Source organism: Chiloscyllium plagiosum, unplaced genomic scaffold (genome assembly GCF_037043375.1).
Source record: "Chiloscyllium plagiosum isolate Xiang-an unplaced genomic scaffold, Cpla_swu_hap1 HiC_scaffold_41, whole genome shotgun sequence".
Classification (NCBI taxonomy): Eukaryota; Metazoa; Chordata; class Chondrichthyes; order Orectolobiformes; family Hemiscylliidae; genus Chiloscyllium; species Chiloscyllium plagiosum.
The window spans coordinates 2,905,812-2,931,950 of record NW_028270179.1 but is presented as its reverse complement, the minus strand read 5'-3'; positions in this window follow the sequence as shown (position 1 = coordinate 2,931,950).

The window sequence follows — 26,139 nt, the reverse complement described above, 5'->3', positions numbered from 1 at the left end:
TAAAAAGTGTCCTGAGCTAATGTCCAATAATGTTTCTATGTTCCTGTTATGATCACTTTCGAGTCACTGAATCATGCATTCACTAAAGTATGGAACCATCGGTTTCACACAGACCTCCGCGGAGCATTCCACCCATAGCCATCCCCATGCTCTATTACAGTAATACTGCATTTACCGTGGTAAATCCCCGAGTACGCCTGCTCCCAGACAGTATAGGCAATTTAGCACACCTTTGGACTGATTTTAACATCTATAAGTGATTTTTTCTTTTTTTTTCAATGGTCTTGCGCAGTGTGTGTTTAAGGCAAGGCAGTCATTTTTCGCCATCTCTATTTTCCCTGAGTTAGGACTACATTTAAGATGGAACATGGCCGCTTCATTTTTAAAGCAATGCATTAAAGCGAGAATGAAGATAACGTGTTAGCTGACTGCGAGGGAATTGAGATTTGATGATGCAGGGGATAGCACAGGATATATCTGTGTCATCATGATGTTTGTCTTTCAAGGAAACGTGAAGGAGATCTTGCTCTTGGTATCAACGTCATATGCAGTGCTCATCCACTTTTGGATGGCGTGGGCACTGGTACTGTGCTTAGTGTTTCAGTGTCCCTTTACCTTTAATTTTTCCAACAATTGGCTACAGCTTCACAGTCACTGTTCGACTCATAAGTTCAGCATTTCAATGACTTCAAATTCCAACACCAGTCGTTGTTGCGATTTGAACTCTGGTTCCTAGAACTTTACCTGGATCGCTGCATTAATTGTCTTGCGCTAACACCGCTGGGCGATTGACATTTACAGACTGCACTGCTGCAGTGCTGAAATGACACTGTTTAATGGGATCCGAGTATAACCAGCTGATTCGCTTTGTATAGCCTGCCTTTTCATTGTCAGGGTCGAAAAGTGTAGTGCTGGAAAAGCACACTTTGTCAGGTGTCTTCCGAGGAGCTGGAGAGTCGACGTTCAAAGCATAAGCATTTCTTCAGTGTGCAAATCGATTTGTACACTTGCCAGAATACAGGCCAACGCAAAGGACCCATTTGTAGATGCAGGAAATGTACGTAGTTCGGGTCATTGAAATTTCACCCCTGCAGTAAAAGTAGCATCCGAACACCGCAGATTCATAAATTAGGTTCGCTTTGTACATCACTTGCGGCAATTCCAAACCTACATGCAACTGGAAGTGACTATTTAGGAGCTGTTTGAATGAAGCCCAAGATTTCTGCGGGCAAAGGTAATAATAAAGGAAAATGCTTCATCTGAATTGTGCAAACGACCAGAATGGGAAGGTTAGAAGAAAAAGAAAGTGAATAAAAATTCATTTTGCAGTCAGTGCCTCTAACATTGTATATCATCTCCAACGGGTCAATGACGTCAAAGTAAAGTGAAGGGCAATTAATGTGCATCAAAGCGACTGCATCAGGAATATTATGGAACACACATTGAGGCTCCAAAGGGCAATGTGACTGGTGTAGTAGAGAGAGTTGAAAACAAAAAAAAAATGCATGAATCATAAGACTGACGTTTGCTAAAAATGCCAGAAATTGGATAAAACGAACTCAGGTTGTTCTGACCTGAAGAAAACCATCGTCCAGTTGCAGAAGAATTTCAAAATTAAACACGCAGCTGAAAAGCAAAGCACTCAATTAATTTCAAGAACATTGCAAAAACACACAAATTACTAGACAGAAAATGACATAGAGATAATTAGATTAGATTACTTACAGTGTGGAAACAGGCCCTTCGGCCCAACAAGTCCACACCGCCCCGCCGAAGCACAACCCACCCATACCCCTACATTTACCCCTTACCTAACACTACGGGCAATTTAGCATGGGAAATTCACCTGACCTGCACATCTTTGGACTGTGGGAGGAAACCGGAGCACACCCACGCAGACACGGGGAGAACGTGCAAACTCCACACTGTTCGTCGCATGAGGCGGGAATTGAAGCCGGGTCTCTGGCGCTGTGAGGCAGCAGTGCTAACCACTGTGCCACCGTAGTTTCAGAAGTGTGTGAGAATTCCTTCACTTTAAGAATAAAGATGGAGATGAATGTGTGGCATTTTACAGAAGAGTTAAGCGTCAATATAGAACTATTGATAATTTATTTAATGCGAACTGTAGATCAGCCGGAAATTGTGATGGAGCTTTGAAGTCCTAATTTATTAGAGGCCGTTCTAATGATGGAATTATCAATGAACCTTGGTCAGATCTATTGCAGTTTGAAGAAGATTTTCATTTTGGCAATCTTGATCAAATTGAATTGGAAGCATAGACCAAAGATAAACCCTGAGATGAGAAAATAACCTTTGCAGAGGTGAGCACATTGATAAGGTATGAATCTTCGCACAGCAACGTGGTACTGAAACTCAAAGAGGTAACAAAACTGCAAATAATTGAAGTCAATATAAATATCCTTGAAAGAACACCATGACAAAAGTCACAGGAAAAATACAACTTTGTCGAGAAGAATACTGAGATATAGGCTAATGGTTTAGGCGGGATTGATGTTCATAAGGAGGAGGTGTTAGCAATACTGAAAAATTTTGAAAAGAGACAAGTCCCCTGGGCTGGATCGGATTTAATCTGAGATTTTTTGGGAAGCGAAGGAGGAGTTTGCAAATGCTTTGGCTTTGTTCTTTATGTCGTCATTGTCTACAAGAATAGAACCAGAAATCTGAAGGATAGCAACTATTGTCCCCTTGCTCAAGAAGTGTTTAGAGACATCCCGGCTAATTATCGACCAGGGAAAGTTACTTCAATTGTAGGAAATGTGGTGGAAATGATGATAAGAGATAGGATTTATAATAATCTAGAAATTAATAATTTGATTTCGGATAGTCAACACGGTTTTGTGAAGTGTAAGTCGTGCTTCATAAAACTTCATGAGTTCTTTGATAAGGTGGTGAAACAGGTGGATTGAGGTAAAGCCATTGATGCGGTGTATATAGATTTCAGTAAAACATTTGATAAGATTCCACTCAGTAGGCTATTGCAGGAAATACGGAAACGTTGAATTGAGGGTGATTTGGTCGTTTGGATCAGAAATTGGCTGCCTGAAAGAAGACAGCTGTTAATAGTTGATGGGAAATGCTCATCCTGGAGTTCATTTACTTGCGGTATCTGGCAAGGATCAGTATGGGGGCAACTGATTGTCAGTCTTACAAATGACATGGATGAGGACGCAGAAGAATTGGTTCGTGAATTTGAGGGTGACACTGCTGTCGGTGGAGTTGTGGACGGGGAGAACGGCATTGCAGGTTAAAGAGGCATATAGATAAACTGCAGAGCTGAGCTGAGAGATGACAAATGATTTTTAATGGGAAAAGTGCGAGGTGATTCACTTTGGAAGGAGTAACAAGAATAGAGTTCACGGGGCGAATGAAAAGGTTCTTGGTAGTGTGGATGAGCAGAGAGATCTTGGTGTCCGTGTACAAAAATCGCTGCAAGTTGCCATGCAAGTTTATAGTGTTGTTAAGAATGCATACAATGCATTAGCTTATATTTGTAGGGAGACTGAGTTTCATAACTGAGGTCATGTGGTAGCTTTACAAACCGCTGATGCGGGTCCACTTGCAGTACTGCGTACAGATCACTTTGCCAGATTATACGAAGGATGTTGAAGAGTTGGAAAGGGCATAGATGAGATGTATCATGGTTTCTCTCTCTCTCTCTTTCACTCTCTCCTTCTGTCTCCCTCTCTTTCTCTCTCTCCTGTAAGACCCTGTGTTTAATTTTACCATTTTTTGCCAGGAGATGTTCATGGGGATTGTTGCAGGAATTTGGAATAACACAATTAAATTCAGATGGCTTGTGGCATTCTTGGATACGGTAAGTTATTCGGGGTTAGGTTCTGTTTGGTTTGTGTTTCTTTCGGTACTCTGTAAATGCATTCTGCTTTGTTTAAAACCGAGGTGTTTTGACCAGCTGCATCACTCCTGGAATATCCACCCAACACCTTCTCAAGCAATTTGGAAAGTTAGGATCTGGGCTACCATCTTGAAATGTTTTGCGGGGCTGGTCTGTTCCATAACACGAGGTAGGACACATTTTATGAAAACGTCTAACACAGTCAATGTGTTCACTGCTGAGGAAAATGAAAAGAAATGCAACAGCCAAAAGAGATGAGTCATCATAATGTTGATGTGTACGTTCTCAACAGTAAAGATCTCAAAAGAAGTAAATTTCTATTTAAAAGTCCAAAGACGATTTATTATATCTCCATCATGAACAATCTGCACTTTGTCAGAATACAAACGTGTCTGAAGCTGAGCACGTGGACGCAACATGTAAAATGCACAATTGTGTTCTGCAGTCTTATAACCTCCGGCCAGAACTCTTCATCTTCTGAATGACAGTAAATCGATTTTATCACTCCTTCTCTCTCCAAACAAAGGCTGCCACAGCTGCTGAGTTTCTCCAGAATTTTTTGTTTTCGTGTGTTTATGAAACGTCAACTGAGTCTGTGGGAAACAATGATGGCAATCTGAGTAGATTAGATTGGATTACTTACAACGTGGAAACAGGCCCCTCAGCTCAATAAGTCCACACAGAACATCGAAAGCGCAACCCACCTAGAACAATTCCCCTACATTTACCCCTTCACCCAACGCTATAGGCAATTTACCTCAGCTGCACCGGAGTACCTGAAGGAAACCCACGCAGACACGGGGAGAAAAAGCAAACTCCACACAGACAGTTGATTAAGGTGGGAATTGAACCCCAGTATCTGGCGTTGTGAAGCAGCAGTGCTAACCACTGTGCCAACGTGCCGCCCATCATCTGGGTTCGATGAAATTCAGAAATCATGTCAGGATCACCAACATGTGCTATAGCAGGATTTGTGCAAATCTTTGCAAACTGTTAAAAGGCGATACCGATGATGGAGAGTTTGACTGGAAAGCAGAAATATGAAAGGCAGCATCAGCGGTGGGAGGAATGCACGAGGCAAGGGGGCAACGTGGATTCGGATGTCTTTGAGAAATAATTTTGATGCTGCCCAGCTTGCTGGCAGTGAGAATTTCGGATGAAACATCCAAACGCTTCACTTAATCGCCTGAACTGAAAGTCCAAATCAGAGAGTTTTGTGGACTCTGGTTGATCAGTATGGTAACGAGAGATGAAAAGATAGTTGATTGTGGACTTCAGCAGAATATTCAGAGTTTGCAAGCTTTACAAGTTAAGAGCATAACCATATTGTATGCGCACACAGATCTTTGTTTATTTCTATTATATTATAATTTCTAACATTATTAAGCATTTTTCTCCATTTGTTCGGTTGGCAATAACCTCAAAGCCACGTCCACTTCCTACAAATATATTAAAAATCAGAAGTCACAGATGTAGCATTATGGTAGGACTTATCAGCCGCACAATATCTCCCAGAATCAATTGCAGTGACGTGCAATTTCCAAGGTGATCCACGTACTCGTCAGCAAGTGATTTGCCATTGACACTAAACTTCATAATTGTTTTCTAATTGTACTTATACCACTGTATTCAAGAAATAATGCTGATCTGTCCTATTAACATTCAATGCCGCTCATTCCTCTAACACGTAACGTATGCTTCCAAACTTCAAAGATCTTTGAAGTTACTCACGTGTTTCCGACAGAAATCACGCAATAATGTTAGAAATTGGAGCAGGAGTAGGCAACTGAACACCTCGGTCCCGCTCTACCATTTGATATGATCAAGGTTGATCTCATCTCAGCCTCAACTCTACTTTCCCATTCAGTCCCCATAACACTTTAGCACATTATCAATATAAAATATGTGTGCTTCTCAAAGAAACTCCGTATTTTGATATTCAAAGCACGCCCAGACACTGAATTCCACAGGTTCTCAACATTGTGGGAAAAGCAATTCTCCTTCATCTCTGCTTGAAATCTGCTACATTTTTCCAAAATACTGTAACTTTTTCTTTTAGATTATCCCACTTAAGGAAACATGCTCTCCACGTCTACTTTGACAATTCCCGTTTTCGCAACTTACACAATTCAATTGATCTCCTCTCATTCTTTTAAACCTCAGAGATTATGGGCAAAAGCTGCTTAATCTCGCTACGTATGCCAAGCCCCTCTGGTATAGAGTTAAGAAGAAAGAATTCATCCAGATCACTGATAGTGGGACAAGTGACTTCTTTCACGTTTATCTCAAGAAAGGAAGGTCTGCAAACATTTCTGAGTTTTGGAACTTTTGTTTCCACTTATAACATCAATGAAGAAACAATCGATTCTATAATGTTTAACAGATGGAACAAATTTGAGAACAGGATAGGTTAGCTCGTATTTTAAGTAAAAATTAGGACCATCAGACAGCAAAAGAGCACATTCGACAAATCGGTGCTGCAGTTTGTCTCTGATGTTGGGTAGAGGAATGATGCCCTTCACAGTGGCATTTTCAAACGGTTTATTTTTATGAAGATCACGGCCACATAGACCACGGTCAGTAAGTCTGGTGCGACACTACTGCAGCTGACGATGTGAAAATATTCACAGAGGACAATTGAAATCACCCACTTGACCCCAACAAGCCGCTTTATATAGCTGACACATCAAAACATAGATGAACAGTTTTGAAGCTGCAATGCGGGAGTTTCTGGCTGAACAAACAATTAATATCCATCCCTTGTTCTCCTTGACAAGATAGTATTGATTTGTATTCTTAATTGATTACTAGTGGTGTAGGATTGCCTTGTCATTCAGAGGACATTCCAAGACACGAGCACAGGATTAAGGAAGGAATCTTAAGATAAATCAAGTAAGGATATCTTTTGATACAGAGGGGAACTTGAAGGTGGAGGCGACTGTATGCACCATTATAATTTCGAATGGAAGAGGTTGTGGATGCTAAAGGTGGTCTCCGAGTATCTTTGGTGAATTTCTGCACTGCATCTTGAGGATGGTAATGACTGTTGTTACTGAGCGTTGGTAGTTGAGGGTGGGAATGTGACTTCAGTCAGGCGGGCTGCTTCGACTTGGATGTCGAGCATTTCTTGTGTTGTTCTTGTCGCAGACATCCGGGCAAGTGGGGAGTGTTCCCTCACTGTCCCGAAATGTGCTTTGCCGTTTGGGAGTCAGGCTTAAGTTAATCGCTGCCAGATTCCTGGCTACAACGACCTGTTTTGCTCAAGTATTTATGTGGCGCGTCCAGAAAGTGTGCCGTGCTATTACTGAGGGTAGAGCTAAGGTTAAATAGCGTGGTCTGCTCTTGATCCGAGTTCATATGGTCCAATGGCAAGCTGACACTGGAAATTGAAGGAAACGTTTCAGAGAGTGTATAGATTGCCAACATATTCACAATAAGCAATATAAAGAGGTAATATTGGGGATGGGAATGTGGAGCGAGATGGTTATGAGCGAGACGATCCGGGAAAACGATCATCTGGGAGAAGGTAGGTAGCTGCACTGCCTCAGCCAGAGGCAAATACAGAGACAACATAGCAACTCTTTCCCGCCACCCACCGCTTTCCCTCCATTCTACAGTATAGACCTGAGAGCAGTAAAGCATTCTCATCTGTAATGAATTATACACTCACTGCACCTGATCTTATCTCCTGAACAAATTGCTGGAAAATTGATTCAAGTTTATGACTACTTTCATAAGGTGCGAAATCAAAACCTCTCGCATACCCTTAAAATAAATTAATACAAACCGTGAAAGTCAGGCCAATGATTAAAGATGAGTGGACAAGTACAGAAGGACTGTATTGAGAATCATGGAAGCTGCAAGATGAAGACAGCTCTTATCTCAATGCAACAATCTGTTTTCCGTTGGCCATTAGATCGATGAAAGTTCCAAAGCTTCTTGGGGAATATATCAGCTCACGCATTATTGCAGCCACAATATCTCTTTTCAGAAAGAACATCCAAATGTTAGATGAATTGCACGGCTAAATCACTATTCCTAGCTAATGGAACTCAAGATGAGAATCAAGGGCAATGATCAGAGGAAAGCGCAATTTAGAAGAACTGGAAACTCCCAGAGTTTGAACTATTTGTGATTTCCGATAGTTGATGGGAAATAGGTTGCGGTGATGAAAAGAATAAGCACATACAGTCAAACATGCGGTTGTAAACTGTCGTGTCAAAAATAGAGCTTGCGTGGAAATATTGTGTCACATCATGGTTCTGAAAACGTTCAGTTCCGAGCCTGCATTAAGCTGAAGGCAATCGGATGTTAGTGCAGAGACGAGAGTCATGAACTGACAAGTTCAACTCGAGGTCCTGTTAAGATGAGGTATGTTATTCCAGCTTCCTGAAAGACTCTATCGTTATTACTATCGGGAAAACAAGTCACAATTATTTTCTACTCTTGTGACAATGCTGCCGCTTAAGCAAGTTTATTTTATTTTATTTTTTGAAGAGTTGGACATTACAGACTCAGAAGATTCTAAGTTGAAGGATTTTAGGGCCAATTTGATTAAAGCTAACCTAAACTGTCTGAAGAAAAAGTCTTGTAATTAAAAAAAAATAGTATGTACCAAGATAGGGGAGATTTCCAATTCACCCAGCTCAGGCTATCTCTCGTCTGGCTATTCAGTGAAGGCAGTCAGGTAGCTTTGAATCCGGTTGAACCAAAGAAACAGGTCCATGTTGATAATCTGTCTCTCTCGATGACATCACTCCCGTCAGACGATGCATTAGGTTTTACCTTTTGTGCCATGGGGTACTTTTCGAGATTGTTGCAAGTATTTGAAACAGCATTATTAAGTTGGAATGATCTGTTGTGTTTTCAAATAACTAAGTTATTCTGTATGACGTTCTCTTTTCTTTGTCTTTCATTTGGAAATCTTGTAAATAAATTCTGCTTTGTTTAAAATTAAGTGGATTGACCAGCTGCATCACTTCTGCAATATCCACTGTAAACCTGATTAAAACAACTAGCAAAGATAGGACCTGCGCCGCACTATTCAAATGTTTCGAGTGGTTCTAACGGAGTCCATAATGGTTTGGGGGCTGTTAGAAGCATTTGTTTTCTAGTTCCGATTTGGGATCAGGATTATTGGACTCGAAAGTAGTGAGTGGTAATTGTTAACGTTTAATGTACTGGGTGTTGAATTCGGTTGGTTGAAACAGTGCTTGGGGTAGTAAATACTTTTTCTGGGTATGGAGTTTTTTTCTGAGGATGGAAAAAGTAACCTTGGGTGGTTTAGAAGAAGGTCACTAAGGTTAGGCTGCTGGAATTACCCGACAAGTTCGAGTTGGAGGTGCCTCCTTCAGTGAGGAAAGGAGACATAATTACAGCAATAGTTCAGTTATTACATTTGCTGGAAATGCCATCAGAATCTTTAGAGATGGCCTTAATTTCAATGAAAAATGCAGCAGTTAGAGTTCGAGGCAGAATGACAAGGAATTATGATGAAAAGCAGAGGAAAGAGAAAAAATGCTTTTTCAGACCACAAAGAAGAGAAAGAGAGAGAAAGAATAGAGAGAAAGAGAGCGAGAGCAGAGAAAAGGAAGAAAGAGAAATTTGAACTTCGGAAATTGGCACTAGGACAGAAGTTCAAAAATTAACTTTCTTATGTAGGGAGACCTCCTGTGGCAGAGCAGTGAGATAAAACGCCAATCAGCTGAAATGGCTGGTGATTATTGGTTGGTTCATAAATCAAAGTTTGGCTTCCAAAATTAATTTTAATCCATGAGAGTTAGAAACTGGGGAAACGAGAAATCCTCAAGTGAAAAGGGAAAGGTATATCTTGGTGAAGGTCATAAGGATAACTTACCACCGGGTAATAAGGAAACCTTTGAAGGAAAAATGTGAAGTTGCCCACTCCGGTGTTGTGACGGCAATAAAGCAGGCTGAATAGAATGATAGTGTTTACTGATTAGGAAAAGCAGTGGGAAGTCAGATGTAGGAAAAAATGTATAAGCTGGTGAAGTCTGTGGAAATGCTAACCGAAAACAAAATGGAGACAGGAAAGCTGCACAAAAAATGGACAAGCTGACCGGAGGTTGGTTAAGGAGCAAGTGCCAGATCTTCTCAACTAAAAAGCAGCGAAGGTAAAGATTACTCACATAGGCCAGTAACAGCAGGTAAAGCGGTTAAAATATTAAAAGATAAAGGTTCCTCTCAACCTTTCGTGTTGAAATATGAGAAGATGCGCACCTCGGAAGGTCTGTCTTCAGAAAAGGTGAGTGGAAGGAGTATTCAGGCTTAGACGTGAAGTTCTCAATTATGTACAGTGTGGTTTAAGTGTTTCGTCAAGTTTGGAGAAATCGTGGTTGTACTGCGTAAACTCTCAACCCCGGGAGTTTAATTTGTTTTTGTTAATAATGTAGCTGGCTCACAGATAGTAGAGCTGCCTACTGTGGTTAAAAAGGACATAGTGAATACTACAGGTGCTGGCGCTCACAGTAGAAAAGTGTGAAAATACAGCACACCAGGCAGCACCCGAAGATCGCGAGTATCAACATTTCAGACAAAAGCCTTTCATCAGAAATGTTGGGGGAGAATGTTGGGCTGAGGGATAAATAGGATGGTGGAAGTGGGACTAGATGGAAGGCAGCTGGGAAATCGATCTGTCGATGTAAGTGTGTGGTGATGTTGATAGCTCGGAGAGGTGGGTAGACCTATAGGTGGGAAGGAAAGTCTGTTGTTGAAAAGTCATTGGTAACTCATGCAAGTGAACTCGTGCAGTCCACGTAACCTGGGATTTTCCTGACTCTGTGGTAACAAGGTCAAAACGTCACCTGTTGAAACAGAAGAGATCAAAGAGTACAGAAAGAAAGTTTAAGTGGAATGAGAAGAAGCCCTGTTTGCTCAAGTGATTGGCACAATCCAAGAGCAGATAAATGACACAGCAGACATCTTTAGCTCATATGAACTGACTGAGTTATAGCAGAAACATGAAAATTTAAATCGCTTGTCTAAAAAGCCATGCACAGAAAAAGTAGCCGAATGAATCCTGAATGTTATAATTTTAAAAACGTTGCTCCCTCTCTCTTTGCTTCCAACAGTTATCCTCTCTCTCCCTCTCCCCCTTCTCTCCTTCTCTCATCAGCCTCGCTGAAGTAGCTGCAGTTCAGTTTGACGTAGAGAAATCTAGGTAGTTTACAGTGCTGATTTTTCACGTTCCCGACCGTAGAACAGATGTCAAAGATAGGTGTCTCTGGTTTTACTCCTCAGACTTCGACAGCGCACGCCATGAGTCCATTTGGCTCAGTTGAGCCATTGTTAGTTCCACTTGAGACAGCTGCCCATACATTACCACCTTTTTCATCCATGCTCTCAGTCCCTGCAGTCTACTGAAACATTACAAGTATTTTGGACACTGCGTTTATGAACTGCCCCACCCTCCTGCTCAGTGTCAGGTAGCAGTCTGTTCTGAAGTACAAAGTTAAAAATCACACAACATCAGGTTATAGTCCAACAGGTTTCATTGGAAGCACACTAGCTTTCGGAGCGACGCTCCTTCATCAGGTGATCGTGGAGGGCTCGATCGTAACGCAGAATTTATAGCAAAAATTTACAGTGTGATGTAACTGAAATTATACATTGAAAAATTGATTGTCTGTGAAGCCTTTCATCTGTTAGAATAAAGTGAGAGTTTCATTTCTTTCATGTGTAAATCACAAAACTTTTTTTTTAATGTTGCATTATCGGGTTAGCTGTTAAGAAATGGTGATAGCTGGACAATATGTTGAAGGTGTTGGCCCCCTGTGTTCTCTGGGGAGAAAGTGAGGACTGCAGATGTTGGATATCAGAGCTGAAAATGTGTTGCTGGAAAAGCGCAGCAGGTGAGGCAGCATCCAAGGAACCGGAGAATCGACGTTTCGGGTATAAGCCCTCCTGAAGAAGGGCGTATGCCCGAAACGTCGATTCTCCTGTTCCTTGGATGCTGCCTGACCTGCTGCGCTTTTCCAGCAACACATTTTCACCCCTGTATTCTTTGTCTATGCCCTGATGTTTAGATTAAATCTAATCTAAACAGTGAGATAACAGAGTTTTACATAAATTCATGCAGTTTTTGAGCTCAGAGTTCTACATAAATGCATGCAGTTTTTGAGCAAAGTACAATGTAACTCTGCAAGTACATATTCACCCCACCAAATATATCTGTGCATGTGGGTCTTTGTCTGTGTGTGTGTGTGTCTGGGGTGGAGGTTGTGAGTGTGAGAATGTGTGTGTGTGTGTGTGTAGTGAGTGCAGAGTGTCTTAAGTTTGTGAGGGGGTGCATGTGTGAGTGTGGGAGTGTGTGTGCCTATAAGGGTGTGTGTGGGTGTCTGTGTGCGCGTTTGTGTGTACCTGTGTCCGTGTGTATGTGAGAGAGAGAGTGTGTGTAGGAATATCTGTGTGTGTGTCTGTGTAGTGCAATGGTGATCACCTGTAATGTGACATGAACCCAAGGTCCCGGTTGAGGGACCTTGGTATCAGTTCAGATTCATGCTATTTGGTATGAAACCATGCGCTAGCCATATTTCAGAGATTCATCAATACGATCACTGCCAGATTACTCAACTGTGTCACATATATTGATTTTTTTTATTAGACATGGTTGGAACATTTGCAACATTTATTAGAATTGTTCACTCGACGTCTGGAGGCAGACTTGGTAACAAAATTGGCTAAAAGTGAATTTGCCAAAGCCCAAGTCACCTTCTGGAGTCACGTTATTGGTCATGGGCAAAGGGTTCAATGCGATGCAAAAACAAAGGTAATTGGAGTGTTTCTCGTGTTATCAACAAAAGGAGCATTAAGGTGTTTCCTGGGATCGATTGGTTTTTATCCCAAAACAGGAGCAAAATTAAGCAGTGTGGCTGCACTTTTCACTGAATTGCTAAAGATAGTTAAGTAGTCTCTCTGGACAGTAAATTGTCGAAAGACATTTGACAGCCTGGACGCTGTTTTAGCCACTGCCCCAATATTAGCCTCACATAATTACGCAGACATTCAAGGTGACAATCGACACAAGTGATAGCTGTGTCAGTGCTGTGGTCTTGCAGGAAGACGACGAGAAGATACAAGGACCTATTGGACATTTCTCCAGGAAACTGAACATGCATCAGTAAAAATATTTGACAGTTGAGAAGAAGACTTCACGCTTGGTGTTGGCGTTACAACATTTCAATGTTAATGTTACGAGTAATGTATCAGATACAATCATAACCACTGATTATAACCATTGAATGTTGTGGAGAAACGTGAGACCAAAAGTGCCAGAAAGTTGAGATGGAGTTTGTTGTTACAGCCATTCCATTTGAAAATTGTGTTGATGGTACAATGACAAAACACAAATGCCAACACATTTTCGAGGCTTGAATGAGAAACAGATTAAAACAGAATGTAGTCGCGCATGCTTTCATGTTTTTTTCGTCTATGTCATGTATCTGTCGTGAGTAATAACGGTTTAAGATTAAGGAGTTTTGAAATGAACGCATTTTTAGATATTAATGGCTTTTTTTCGGGGGAGGTTCGACGATGTTGCTCATGAAACAAGTTTATGTTGACCTTGGATTATTTTCTCCGGAATAGTCGTGAAAGAAACAGACTACGAAAAGTCAAAGTTGAAGGATTTTAGAGCCCGTTTGAGTACAGTCAACATATGCTGCCGCAGGTAAAAGGCTTTTTAATTAATTTTTAAGAACATATCTGCACAATAAAAGAGGGGTGTTAATTTCTCTCAGCTCTGTTTTTCTTTCTCGTCTGACTATTCACTGAAAGCAATCCGGCAGTTTTGAAGCTGTTGGACACGAAGAAGCAAGTCCATGCTCGTACTCTGTGTCTGTCTTGTCATCTGCAAGACCCCATGTTTGATTTTATCTTTGGTGACGAGGTGTATTTGGAACAGCATCATTAACTTGGGATGATCTGATTGATGTTGGGATAGGTCAAGTTATTTTGTATTCTGTTCTCATCTATTTGAAAATAATTTCTGTTTTATTTACAAGTAAATGGGTTGACCATTAGAATCACTTCTGGAATATCTGTGTTACACCTGATTAACACAAGTCGCAATGTTAGAGTCCATGCCACTGTCTTGAAATGTTTTGAGGTTTCGAGACTGATCTATAACTTTATCATGGAATAAAATAAGGTTATCAGGAACACAGCAATAGGAGTATGACATTCAGCTCTCAAGACTGATTCACCGTTCAATAATGCTATGGATGATCTGTGGCTAAATTGCAACTTGCTTTTCATCTGCATCATGTAATACCTTTGTTTAAATGAAATATCATAGATAAAATTAACATCTGATCAAGCCTTGACTGAGGTTTGTGGCAGAGAGTTCCATTTCATTTTCACCAGCCTTTATGTGTGGAACTGCTTCTTAATATCTCTCATGAAAGGTCTGGCCCGAAATCTCAAACTTTGCTCCCGAGTTCTAATATCTCCAAAACGTCTTTTTGTCTTAATAGCTTGAAGACTTCCATGCGATCCTCCCTAAATTCTCGAGAAAACATGCTATATTTGCATACTTTCCCCTCATTTCTGCACCACGATACACAGATCTCATTCTTGTAACATTAATTGCATTCTGTTCCAAAGCTAAAATATTATTTGCGAGGTGCGGAGCTCAGATGCCCTGAGAGCATAGAATCCCTACAGCGTGAAAAATGAAAATCAGCCCATTGAATCCACTCAGACCCCTCCAATAGCATCCCTACCAGACACACCCCACTTTCCCTACCCTTGTAACTTTGCTTTTCCCGTGGATAATTGATCTGGACTGCAGTTCTCTGGACGCTACTAGCAAGTTAGAATGACAATCCATGTGACCTGCAGATCTGTGGACTATAGGAGGAAATGTGGAACATGTGAAAAATCGACTCAGACAGTCGCGCAAGAGTGGAATGGAACGTGGGTCCCTCGCGTTTTGAGACAGCAGTAAGAACCAACAAGCGAGCATGCCACCCAGCACTTCAACTTTTCGCTGCGGCAGAGATCGAGGCAAGGAATGCACTGTTATAACATATTCACGTGCACCCAAAAGTTCAGACAATCACTTGAGAAGTGCCCACATTTCCGGAAAGCTCGATCAAGAACCAATGCAGTTCAGAGAACGTAGCATAGAAGGCGATCTGAAACATTCACGCACATTAAGACGGCGTAGCACTGCTGCCAAAGAGCAGCACTTTCTGCACTTTCTAACTACATGGTTTCCATCAATGCGTTGGGAAATGTGTGATGTGCATTGACACCACTCACTAGTAAAGCATTACGCAGGGAATGCTTTGTGGCTTTGGTGGCGAGATATATCACAATGTATTCATCAGCAACATTGGCGATTGAAAGCGTACGGAATGCGAAATTGTTCTTCATTTTCAAACCAAAACAAAGTTCTTGCAAAACACACAAAAAATCGCTGAAGAAACTCAGCATGTCTGGCAATATCTGAAGAGAAGAAAGGCAGAGCTAATGGATGTTGCGAGACAATAGCAGTGATTGTGGAAATTGTTTAATCTTGGCAGCAATTGGCGAAGTAAACACATCCAGCAGTGTCCTTCTTCCAAACAGTCAGTGCCCAAAGATAACACAGTACACTGAGACAGGATTTGCCAGTGAGAAATTGACCAGCTTAATATATCATGTGGCATTGTAGTTTTAGTTGATGATTGCGGAGGATTCCATGGAGATATATAGAGATAACGTGAATGGACAGCACTGCGAGAAAAGAATTTGAAAATAAGCAAATATAAGGTTACCCACTTTCGATGGATAAAGGGCAAGCGTGTGTTTTCTTAAATGTGCTGTGAAGTTAAATGCAGTGAATTAACAAGGAAACTTCGGTGTTTACTTGTATAGACCTTTACAACGACAGGAACAGATGCAGGAAACAATCAGAAGAGCTAATAAACTGCTGAAATTCATATTTTGACGAGAATAATACAAATACGCCACTGTTATGCTACTGACATATAAAACCCTGGATAGATTCCACTTCAGGTAACGTGAGTAGATCTATTCACCTCACCTTAGTAAGTATATATTGGGCGTTGCGTGGCTGACTGGGTTTGGGTGGGAGGCAAAAGTAGGTTTATCGGAATGGTACCTGGACTTCAGGGGTCAAGTTAGGAGAAGTTATACCCATCTGGCTGGTTTCATCTAGAAGTCTGGTTCTGTGATCATCTGGTGGAAGCCATCCATATATTAACAGGAATCGACAAGATAGAGAAAGATAAACAAATTCAACTGGTTTGGCATTCTGGAAATCGCGCCACGGTCTGAGAATTAGGACCAGACCGTTCAAGATCGGGAGCAGGTTGTTGGGATGCAGAATTATCTTCCACTAACGGCAGTGGACGCTGGATCAGATGTTAATATTTAAAATGAGATAGATAGCCCTTTTATTTAAAAGATATAGGCTAAATACAGATAGATAGAGTTAAGCCACAGGCCGTTCGCAATTTTATTGAATGGTGGAGAAAAAATCGTTAGACTGAATGGCTTGTTGCTGTTCCGATGTTCCAAAGTGCCTGAAGGGGTGGGGGAGGAACGTACAATGCTTGACTCCTGATGCCCCCTAATCTGAAATAAAGAATAAATAATTGGACAGAGAGAATTGCCAGGCATGCCTACGATCGCGAGAACGGGATAGAAAATACGTTGGAATATCTGAAGAGACAAATTTATCCGAGATGGTAATGGTATTCTGTCATGATATTTATACTCCGAAGAAAGGCCTTTCCCCATTGTTGTTGCCTTCCAATGCCAACTTTTCAAATTCGGACTGATTATCTCTAGTATCAGTTCTCACTGCAGCTGATAATTCATTTCTGTGTCAGTGGTGGTTAACTCTCTGGAAACGTATCAACAGGATGACAATTTTAAAAGAGGGAGGTAAATCTACAGGGACGCCATTAGACGCCACGGACAATGGCATGAGGAGCAGACAAACACACTAATTAAGGTGAGGTAAGGGCCATTTGTGACAGTCAACAAGAAGAATTGAATCACTTACAACGCATCACTTTTGCACGATAATAGGTTTGAACGTTCATCAATGTGAACGAGAGGCACAGGCTTTCCTGTGTCAAGGTTGGACCTGTCAAAATCGATCAATTATTTCCAGTCAAGGTGGAGAACTGAAGATCCGCACCTCACAAACTGCATTACCCGTTTACACAACAGAGCAGAGATGTAGGAGTGAGGGCGGGGATTGGGGGTATTATTGGAACGGGGTTGCTCGCCTATTGAGCAGAGTGTACAAAATTGTTCTGTTCTCAACGTTATCAATAAAATTGCTATTTGATATTACTCCCACTTATTGCCAATCATCCCTGTTACATTCTCTGGAATGCACTGGGCCGAGGTGGCAATATAAAGGGACTCTAATGTTAATAGGGATGTTCAAGAATATATAAGTCAGGGAAACATAGAGAACATTCAGTCTCTTGAGTCTGCGTCACCATTTGTTACGATCTTGGCTGGTCTCATCTCGGTGCCAAGTCCAATTTGCTGCTCGGGTCAATGACCCTGCAATCTATTCAAATTGCAAATGTGTCTCTTTGCTTCTCAAATGTATTCATTGCCATGACATCTACTGCAATTTGGGGAAGTGAATTCCAGAGAGTTTTTCTTCTGTGACTAATATAATTCCTCCTCACTTTTTGTGTTAAAACTGCTACATATTGCGATAAAATGATTTGGACAGCCACCACTTGACGAAACCTCCTGTCTCTCCCGTCTTCGTCATTGCCCATTCATGATAATATACCCCTCGATTAGGTCTTCTCTCATACTCCTGACACCCCAAGACAGCAGTCCAAAGCTGGTCAATCTCTCTTCATAAGGTAGACCACTCATCTCTCTCATTATGCATCACACTGATAAAGAGGACAGAATGGAAACAATGCAATTATCATGAAGATTTTACTTTTCGGTACTGGAGAGGTTGACAAAGCTCAGAACTGGGCGGCATTTTCATCTTGTGTTTCGCACTAATGCAACATACTACCAAAGGATGATGGGTGATGTGAGGACACTCTTCTTGGCTGATTTTCTAAAAATCAATTTGAGGATAGTTCATCAGAAGTCAAAGTATCATGTTCAAATGTTTGCAAAGGTCGAAAACTGATATTAATATGTTTCTAGTTGTAGAGTGTTAGAAGGTTTACAGCAACAAAGACACCAATATTCCTAAGCTCAGAGTTGGCCAAAATCTAACCAAGCCGCAGGACAGATGTAAAGCGCAGTCTCCTTTTTCTCAGAGGTTGCGATAGATTGTTCAATGATCAACGCAGCTACTTGGAAGAAAATGCCTCGGTCGCACTTTAGCATTGTCAGCAGTAGGCAGAACAAGTAGCAGAAACCTAATTGAGCAATGCAACAGTATCCACATTGTTTACGGAGCAGTTCAGAGTCTAAATGTCAGGATTCGGGTAAGGCTTGTCTGGACCTGAACTCAAAGTGCGTCCATCTTTTATTAATGTCAAACACACACATAACATTAGACACGCACACGCACACAGTGACATATGGACATAATTGCAATCATTAATTATCGTCGTAATAGTAGTAAACGCAATACCTGATTGGGGAAATACTATGACCTTTGAATGTGTTTACTATGGATTTGATTCGATTTGATTTGATTCGAATTGATTTGTTTTATTGTCATGTGTACATAAGCACAGTGAATAAATTTGTTTACGAGCAGGCCAGGAAGACACGAGCAAGCAAGGAGGCACAGATCTGAAGTTTAAAAAAAATCTTGGACAGAGTAAGGCATGCAAGTTACACCGCACAGGACGTACACTGGGCAAGGATAACACTATCACCACTATTTGAAAGTAAATGTCAGCGACTCAACTGAACACTTAAACAGAACTGAAAGAAAGCAAGTTGTCAATCCGCTCCAGTCATGATTTACTGGTATATTTGTGAAACAGAGCAAAGGCTACTGCAAGGGATGAATGGGCACCAGACAACAAGCAACAGACAGGAGTGTTCAGTCCCAGTTGCGGAATACTTCAGCGGTATGGGACATTCGACCTCGGACTTCTGGTGACCAAGCTTTAAGGTCGACTTCGGGGCAGGCAGCAGCGAAAGGTGGCCGAGCAGAGGCTAATAACTAAGTTCCAATCGCATAGGGAGGTCCTCAAGCGAGACCTTGGTTTCATGTCACACGACAGGTGACCACCAATTGCAAGATACCCACGCACAGACAATCTTACACACAAGCACACTCACATACACACACACACACACACACACACACACACACACACACACAGAGCGAGAGAGACACTCATACGCACACACAAGTGCGCTCACAATCACACAGGCATTCCTATAAACACACATGCACAAAGGCACACGTATACACAGACATGCACACGTACACTCACCCACGCACATCTACAAATACACACATTCCCACACTCACGCATGCATCGTCTCACGGCCTTAAACCACTTTACACTCACACACGCACACATGCACTCTCTCACACTCACAACCCCATCGCAGACTGGCAGACAGACAGAAACATACACACACACACACAAAGAAACCACATGTACATATACGTTTGTGGGATGAAGTTTTACTTGCAGAGTTACATTGTAGTTTGCTCAAAACTGCATGAATCCATGCCAGACTCTGTTAACTCAATTTTTAGATTAGAATCAGTCTTAACATTATGGCACAGACAGGGAACGCAAAGGGCTAACAACTTCAACACTTTAACATCTTATCTGGCTGACACCAATTTTTACAGTTAACCTGAGAAAGTAACTTTTTTTTAAAAAACAGTTTTTTATTTACATATGAAAGCATTAAAACTATCATGGTCATTGTAACAGATGAGAGACTCAACAAACAATCACGGTATTTTTCAATGTATGATTTCAAATGCATCACACTATAATATTTTGCTATAAATTCCGTGTCTTACAATTGCTTAGTCCACAACCACCTGAAGAAAGAACGGAGCTCCAAAAGCTCCTGCTTCCAATTAAAACTGTTGGACAATAGCCTGGTGTTGTATGATAATTAAAATGGCAGTCCACGCAGGGATTGTAAGCATTGCAAGATTATTGCCATAGCCCTGATTGGAAATCCTTGAAAATGTCGGAATACCTTTCCTAAAACTCTGGGAGTACTGTCTATAAAGGACTACGATGGGTCAAGAGGCTAGTTCACCAGTATATGGACGAGGAGACGTTATTCATTTGTTTTTCCTTGCACACTTGGAATTAACGTGCATCTGACTGGGCCCAAAATGTATATCTTGTTCATAATTAGCCCAAGACAAAATTGTTGCAAACTGACGACATGAGCAACTGCAGGTCAAATGCTATTCTGAACCTACAATGCACGATATCCAGTGCCTTCTCAGGATTTTGAACCAGACACAGCTGAATGACGGGCGATATTTTCCCCAGGCAGGTTGGGGAGGGTAACCTGCAAAGAGTGGTGTCTTTATGCATGTCCTGCCGGTGTCCTTCAGAATGGACACGACCTTGTTTCAGGAACGTGTTGTCAGAGGATGTCTGATGATCCTCTCAATGCAAGGAATTTGTGTTTCTTGCCCGATATCAAATCAAGCAGCCTGATTTGTCGTTTATAGCGCCAAGTCTCTGAGTGTTGTTGGAACTCCGAAAATCCAGGCAAGTGGGGACTATTCCACCACACTTCTAAATTTTGCCTTGTCGAGTTTTGGCTTGTTTGGGACGGCAGGAGACGTGTGCGTAGTGTTGCATTTCCAACTTCTGAACTGCCCTTGTATTTGTTTGGCGAGTCCAATTGAGGTTCTGTTCAATGGCAATAGCAGGATGATCGTGTTGGGGGATTCAATCGTAGTAATAACATAAAGTGTCAAGGGATGTTAGAATCACAGGATTATTGAATTCCAATAGTGTGGAAACTGCCCATTCGGCCCAGAAATTGCACACAAACTGTCCAAAGAGCATCGCATCCAGACACATTCCCAACTTATTACTCTACATTTACTATTGAATACTGCATATTACCACTACATCCGTGCAATCCATAAGCAATTTAACATTGGCAATTCACCTAGCCTCCAAATCTTTGGATGGTGGAAAGAAACCGGAGCAAATCCGCACTGAAAAGCAGAGAATATGCAAACTCCACACAGATAGTCATTCGAGGCTGGAATCGTACTTGGGTCTTTCGCGCCATGAGGCAGCCATGATATCTAGTGAGCCACCATGCTGCCCCGTCGAAGGTGATAATTTCCTGACATTTGTGCAGCATGAATGCAACTGGTCAATTGCCAATTAAAGCCTGGACATTTCCCAGGATTCGCTAATACAGTATGTCATGATTCATGAATAGTGGTGTAGATTGTGCACTTATCAGTTCACAAATCCTCACTAGCAGCACTATGAACAGTAGGATATGACAGGAACAGACTATTTAGACAACCAGGTCTGCCCAATTATGATTTTTTGCTGGAACAGCACAGCAGGTCAGGCAGCATCTAGGGAACAGAAGATTCGACGTTTCGGGCACATGCCCTTCTTCAGGAATGAGCATAGAGTGTTCAGCAGGAGAAGATAAAAGGTAGGGAGGAGGGACTTGGAGGAGGGGCGTTGGAAATGTGATAGGTGGAAAGAGGTCAAGGTGAGGGTGATAGGTCGGAGTAGGGTTGAGGCGGAGAGGTCAAGAAGAAGACTGCAGGTCAGGAAGGCGGTGCCGGGCTGGAGGGATTCGGCTGAGACAAGGTGGGGGGAGGGGGGATGAAGAAACTGGTGAAGTCCAAGTTCATCCCCTGTGGTTGGAGGGTTCCCAGTCGGAAGATAAGACGCTCCTCCTCCGACCGTCGCGTTGTTGTGGTTTGGCGGTGGATGAGTCCAATGACCTGCATATCCTCGGTGGAGTGGGAGGGGGAGTTGAAATGCTGTGCTACAGGGTGATTGGGTTGGTTCGTCCGGGTGGCCCAGAGGTGCTCTCTGAATCGCTCCACAAGTAGGCGGCCTGTCTCCCCAATATAGAGGAGGCCACACCGGCTGCAGCGGATGCAGTAGATAATGTGGGTGGAGGTGCAGGTGAATCTGTGGCGGATATGGAAGTTTCCTTTGGGGCCTTGGAGAGAAGTGAGGGGGGAGGTGTGGGCGCAATTGTTGCACCTCCTGCGGTTGCAAGGGAAGGTGCCGGGAGTGGAGGTTGGGTTGGTGGGGGGTATGGATCTGACAAGGGAGTCGCGGAGGGAGTGGTCTCTACGGAAAGCTGATAGAGGAGGGGAGGGAAATATATCCTTGGTGGTGGGTTCCGTTTGGAGGTGGCGGAAGTGACGGCGGATGATGCGCTGTACATGGAGATTGGTGGGGTGGTAGGTGAGGACCAGTGGGGTTCTGTCCTGGTGGCGGTTGGAGGGGCGGGGCTCAAGGGCGGAGGAGCGGGAAGTGGAGGAGATGCGGTGGAGGGCATCGTCGATCACGTCGGGGGGGAAATTGCGGTCCTTGAAGAAGGAGGCCGTCTGTGTTGTGCGTATTTTGAACTGGTCCTCCTGGGAGCAGATGCGGCGGAGACGAAGGAATTGGGAGAATGGGATGGCGTTTTTACAGGGGGCGGGGTGGGAGGAGGTGTAGTCCAGGTAGCTGTGGGAGTCGGTCGGTTTGTAGTAGATGTCCGTGTTGATTCGGTCGTCTGAGATAGAAACAGAAAGGTCTAGGAAGGGGAGGGAGGAGTCCGAGACTGTCCAGGTGAATTTGAGGTCGGGGTGGAAGGTGTTAGTGTAGTGGATGAACTGTTCAACCTCCTCGTGGGAGCACGAGGTAGCGCCGATACAGTCATCAATGTAGCGGAGGAAAAGATGGGGGGTGGGGCCAGTGTAGTTGCGGAAGATGGATTGTTCCACATACCCTACGAAGAGGCAGGCATAGCTGGGGCCCATGCGGGTGCCCATGGCTACTCCTTTTGTTTGGAGAAAGTGGGAGGATTGGAAAGAAAAGTTGTTCAGGGTGAGGACCAGTTCAGTCAGTCGAAGGAGGGTGTCGGTGGAAGGGTACTGGGTGGTACGGCGGGAAAGGAAGAAGCGGAGTGCTTTGAGTCCTTCGTGATGGGGGATGGAGGTGTACAGGGACTGGATGTCCATGGTGAAGATGAGGCATCCGCTGCAGCCGGTGTGGCCTCCTCTATATTGGGGAGACAGGCCGCCTACTTGCGGAGCGATTCAGAGAGCACCTCTGGGCCACCCGGACAAACCAACCCAATCACCCTGTAGCACAGCATTTCAACTCCCCCTCCCACTCCACCGAGGATATGCAGGTCATTGGACTCATCCACCGCCAAACCACAACAACGCGACGGTCGGAGGAGGAGCGTCTTATCTTCCGACTGGGAACCCTCCAACCACAGGGGATGAACTTGGACTTCACCAGTTTCTTCATCCCCCTCCCCCCACCTTGTCTCAGCCGAATCCCTCCAGCCCGGCACCGCCTTCCTGACCTGCAGTCTTCTTCTTGACCTCTCCGCCTCCACCCTACTCCGACCTATCACCCTCACCTTGACCTCTTTCTACCTATCACATTTCCAACGCCCCTCCTCCAAGTCCCTCCTCCCTACCTTTTATCTTCTCCTGCTGAACACTCTCTGCTCATTCCTGAAGAAGGGCATGTGCCCGAAACGTCGAATCGTCTGTTCCCTCGGTGCTGCCTGACCTGCTGTGCTGTTCCAGCAATAAAGTTTCAACTTTGATCTCCAGCGTCTGCAGACCTCACTTTCTCCTGCCCAATTATGATGCCATTCTAAACTATCCACATGTACTTGTGCATGTTCTGTGTCCCTGTGCTCGCTGTTTGTTCATAATTCTATCCAATTGTTTCTTTAACATTGTTATCGGACCTTCTTCAACAATCTCCCCTGGCAGCGCGTTCCCGGTATTTCTATGTAGAAAACGTGCCACAAATGCATTTTATAAAATTGGCTATTCTCATTTTAATTGCATGCCGAATAAAATTTGAATTTTCCACACTGGGAACCAATCTTCGACTTTCAACCTTATATTTTTCCTCTCATAATTGTATCGACACTTATCAGGTTACTCATCATCATCCAATGCTGATGATAGAGGAAAGGTAATCGATGAAAAAGCTAAATGTATTTGGGCTTGGATAGTTCCCCGTGGAAGTGCTGCCTAGATCTCTTGGAGCTGAGGTGAATAGCTTCAAATGAATACACAATGATATGACTCCAACCTACGATTGCTGTCCCATCATACTCTCTAGATTCGCATCAAATCTACTTCGACGAGCATTCATTGATGCACTCGGTCAAATGGAACCTTGATCTCAAGGGCAGTCACTTTGATCTCACCACTGGATCTCAGCACTTTTATGCAGCTTTGAATGGATTCATAGAACATGGATGTTCTTTGCAGGGCAGACTTTGTAGCCTGTCCCTAATTCCTTTTGAGAAGATGGCTGTGAGCCACGTTTTTGAACGTGTAATTGAGGCGGCACGGTGGCACTGTGATTAGCACTGCTGGCTCATAGCGCTACGGACCCGGGTTCCATTCCCGCCTGGGGCAACTGTCTGTGTGGATTTTGTATATTCTCCCGTGTCTGCGTGGGTTTCTTCCTACAGTCCAAAGATGTGCAGGTTAAGTGAATGGGCCATCCTTAATTGCCTATAGTGTTAGGTGAAGGGATAAATGTAGGGGAATGTGTCTGGATGGGTTGCTCTTCGGAGGGTCGGTGTAGACATTGTTGAGCCGAAGGGCCTGTTTCCACGCTGTAAGCAATCTATTCTAATTCCATCAGCGCGTGTCTATGTCAATAACTGTATGCTTATGTTCAAGCACCCCTCATCCTTCACAATTTGTGGCGGAATGTCTGACAGGATGGCGACTTGTGGCAAGTTCGATCTGTCGGTGGAGAATACTTAATATTCTGAAAATGGTTCAAACTCAGAAGAATATAACCATTTGGGAAAATTGACATGGCGGGGATCGAGAGGCGATTGGGAGAAGAAGGGAGAGAAAGTGAGAGAGAGAAAGAGAAAATTAAATGTCGCAGGATAGAAGAGTGAGGATGAATGATAGCATGACTTTGAAAAAAATAAATTGAGAGAAAAATAGAGGAAGTGATTTCACCCTTGATCTGAATGAACGTTTCTGGGTCACCAAAACCGTGTGAAGAAAGCTTCTTTTTTATCCCTTGATACTCCGTAAGGGAATTGCCTCCGAAAATCTGGTCGTTCCAGACTGATGGTTAACAAGTGCTGGCTCCCATATTACTTATCGGGATGGGACCTCCACAATTAATTATTAACTGCGTGAAATTTTCTTCCAATGCGGGAATTGACGACAATGATGTTGGTTTTATTACCCCCAGTATCTTACCGACCATTTGGCATGCATGACGCCGATGTCAAAAGTTAACCACATCCTTGTACATTCCAGGCCAACAAAAATGTTTTGTACCTTACCCTGAGTTTATAGTGCTCCTTGATCACCTCCTACAGGTAGTTAATGCGCTACCCATAATACCTCCTGTTTGAATGCTACCAGCAGCTAGTGCACTTCGGCCCCTCTGTACTTTGTACTAACCTGCCGTAGTCTCCATTTCCACCTTAGGGTTTTATCTTTCAGATAATAATCCTCCGGAATATTCTCTCCCCCACTTTCAGAGTATGCATCAACATGCATATTTTTTGTCGCCTTGGCTTGTTGCTGCCAGTCGCTTAGCCTTTCAAAACAAAATACTACTGTCTAAACTTCTGCCTATTCTGGTATGTTCTGTACCATTACGTAAAACAGTGTGTCCGCAAAATGAACTTCAAATCCTTCAACTTTCTGTTTAATTTTAACTTCGTACTGTGACTTATGGTATTGGGATCTGCTTACCACGCAGTCTGGAAAAATACAAGGATATTTCTGTCTTAACTCCTCAGTTTCTTGCTCTGCTTTAGGTTTCTCCACAACAAGGGGGTTCCTCGCACTTTGTATCCAGCCAAGTCATTCCCAAGAACAAAATTAATTCCTGGAACTAACACTCAGCCAATCACTCTCAGTGTAACTTCCCCAGTCCTGAGTTGCCACTCCAACCTGATCTTATTGAGGGGAATGCGAAATTTTTGTCAATCTTTCCGACAAAATACCACAATCTCAGGTAACAGATCAGAAAGAGTGCATAGTTGTTCATGCCTTAAAATCAGTGACATGTAAGATCCTTCATCTCTCAAAAATATAACTTATTGTCTTTCTGCCCCGTTCTTTC